Here is a 3,684-nt window from a genome sequence, read left to right as displayed (position 1 = left end):
TTCGATTCTATTCGATTCTATTCGATTCTATTCGATTCTATTCGATTCTATTCGATTCTATTCGATTCTATTCGATTCTATTCGATTCTATTCGATTCTATTCGATTCGATTCGATTCTATTCTATTCTATTCTATAATCTAGTTGTAGTCTAGTCTAGTCCCTAGTCCCTATCAGCGATATTCTAAAATATTATGTTCTAAAATAACCTTTTTAGCTTCTCCCGAAAAATTTGTTCAATGTAACTGAGAGCTTTTTGGATTTCATATGACGATATAAAGTTTTTTTTATTAAAAATTTTAAATATATGTAATTTCGTTCTGCAAAAAACATCAATTGTATATTCTTTATTCTTTAAAATTAAAATGACTTTTAAAACCAATTTATCATTTCTAATAAAAAGGGTTCAATTATTTTAATACATCCAGATTTATTTATTTATGCTATCCTCCCAAAGATATAAAAAATAATGATTGGCTTAATTTTCTCCCAGAAAAAGCAGTGCTAATTAGTCATACACAAACAACATCCTATAGAAATATCCTGTTTTAATGCGTTACTAAAAATCTCCCTTCACTTACACTTTTTATCACATTTGCAGTGTAAAAAATTGATTAGACAAGTTTCGCTAATGCTAACTAATAAATGTTCCAAGGAACAATATTTTGCGAAATAGAAATGTTGGGTGAATGATTTCTTAACATATTATATACCCTTCAAATTTGTCGAAATATGCGCTGTGACAAATTTAAATTAGATTTCTAATAATGTGAAATGTATAGAAAGAAATTGTTTTGGGTAAATTTTAGTTAATATTCTGTAAGATTAATATTCAACAGAACAGAAATGAAAAAAAAAAAACAAATCGTTTAAAAAAATTTAACTACGTAGCGGGAACACATTCATACAAACATTCTTTTTTGCGTTTTGTTGGGCTTACTAGAACAAAAAATAAAATAAAGCACGCTTGCCATCTAGCCGTAACAAATGTAAACGGTTTAAGTGAGAAACGTACGCACAAAGATTTAAACGAATGTTCTGATATGTGTAACGAATTTTATACGTGTGTAGCCTTCAATTGATCTGACTGCCTTGTCTGGAGTATGCCGGTTTAGCTGGATGACTGACATACCCGACCAAGGTTTACTTAATTTTATTTAGTGTAAGCTGTGATTTCAAACTTGTGATTGTATTAGCAGCAACATTTTTGTGATGTGTGATGCAGGCGATATAAATTGATTTTAAAGGTGTTTCTATTAAATTGAAATTCGAATTTTTAAATGGGAGTGAAAAAGTCATCAATTTATGTTATTAAATACAAAAGAAATCTGTTTATATATTTAAATGATGTCATTAACTTCTAGTGCAACATTCCCGTGCTCGTAGCTTATAGATAAGGCCAATAAGCAAAGCATACAAATTTACATTGTTAATGGTTGAGTTCCATTTGCAGAGGCAATTTTTGTCTGTTTTCAAATGAGATTTAATTTTTTTTCTTATATTTGAAACATAACATTAATTTAAAATGGATTATGGAGCAGAATTAAGCTTTTAACGTGTATTTAAAATTATAATATAACAAAAACAGAAAAAACAACAGCAGCAACTTTAACAACAACAAAATTAATATATGTATAAGGTGTATGAACACATAATGATGATGATGATGCTCAACCAACTCGAACTACGATTCAGGGCGAGTTGGTGCTGATAGTGCAGTTAACTTGGAATGGTTGTGGGTACCTGTCAGTGGTAGCGAGTCAGTATGTTGAGCTTCCATTATGATTGTGCCATTGTAAGCAATATTTCTCACTCTAGGTGGCATGATTAATCTGTATTCCCATATATTTAAACAGCAACAAAGCAATAATATACTAGCAACAATTCCGCCACGAAATATAACAAAATGATTTAATGTTGATTCCACTATATATTAAAAATATGACCATAGTAGAGGGATTTGGTTTGGACTTATTTTCCGCTAGCCTATTCTTTTTTGTTTTTTTTTTTTTTTTGTACCGTTGCTCTGCACAGTCATTCATAACTGTATTTTGTTGGTTAAAAAGGTTTACATTGTATACCTATGTATGTATGTACATATGTATGCATTTATGTATATAATTTTTTGTGAATTTTTTGTATTTTTAGCCAATATCGGTAATTAAAAACATACCACTAGTGAACATCACCATGCACTTTACGCTTTAAATCCTATTAACTGGAAATTTATATCCCTGTTCAAATAATAACAGAACATTAAAAATCACAACATTTCTACCATTATCAAATACTCCACCATGTATATGAGAAAAAATCGGTATAATTTGTAAATTTATATACTAGTTTTTAAATGCTGTAATGTTACCAACTCATACTTTTTAGGATTTTGAAATCTCTATTGCATCCGTATTCCTATTTATGTATAGAATAGCGTTATTTAATTTTACATATATTTTTACTGTTGTAGATTAAAAACAAATTGTATAATCAGACGAATTACGAACGCGTTTCTGGATAAGTTATATATGAATCAGTTCGGATCGATTTTTTCGCTATTTGATGCACAAAATTATGCTAGATTTTAGAAGAGTGGCCAAACTAATATGACCTAATCACAACAAGAAACGAAGTAGGCAACTTTTAACCCGAACTTGCCAGTTAAAATTAATGGCAGTTAAAACTGGAGACTGGGTTTAAGACAGACACTCGGCTAAGGTCGAGTACTGGTTTCCATGTACTCTGCATATGTGCTGCTGTCAAGAGAAATACATTACTATACACTTCGATACGAACTAACGAGCAAAGAAGCATTTGAATCAAGAATTTATTAACAGGTTCAATGAAAACCGCACTTCGACCAACTTTTCTTTTATTTATCTACCATAAAAAGATCCCCATACCAAGTGGCTCGACGGATACACTTTAAATAGCCATAAATAAGTTTGTTAAAAGCAATGGTGTGAACATTTTCACAAGCTAGTTTTATGCACCCAGTAAATGCTACCCTGATATACGTCGGATATCGGACAACCCAAATAAGGAGTCTTCAAGAAAAAGTCTTAAATTCTCAAAACTGGCTAATGTGAAGAAATTCGATACAAACAAATGATATGTTAAAAGAAAATTCTGTAACAAATATGGTAAAAAGTTTCTTAATTGCCCATATCTTCCATATAACTACATTAAAAAATTCACCATAAAATCACCATAAACTTGTAAGAAAAATTTTATTAAGATCTGTATTACACATTTAAGGATCCCTTCAGAATTTGATTTTAACGTTCGACACAAGCACGTATTATAGAAATAAAAATCTATCTTAAAAATTTTATATATATGATCCTCTTTAGAAAATGACTCTAACGGCTTAAAACTTGCAATATAGTGGTGATATTCGCAAAAAAGAAGTTTAATTTATAAAAACAAAAATCTGTTTAACAAATTTGTTAAAGATAAATTGAAAATTGACTAGGAGTTAATTATTCCTTTTTGCATAAACTATTTAAACAGGAGCCGCAAATAAACGTATAATTATAAGTACTATAAAACAAAATACGTTTTTTTTTCTGTGAGGTCGCCCATCTAGACTTTTATAATATTAGTCAAGAGCTCATCGTTCACTAAAGAACATCAAATTGAGTGAAAGAAGTTGAAAAAGTTTCACACACCAAAAAGTTTTTAATTA

The sequence above is a fragment of the Lucilia cuprina genome, chromosome 3 (genome assembly GCF_022045245.1).
Source record: "Lucilia cuprina isolate Lc7/37 chromosome 3, ASM2204524v1, whole genome shotgun sequence".
Classification (NCBI taxonomy): domain Eukaryota; kingdom Metazoa; phylum Arthropoda; class Insecta; order Diptera; family Calliphoridae; genus Lucilia; species Lucilia cuprina.
This window is presented reverse-complemented; position numbering follows the sequence as displayed.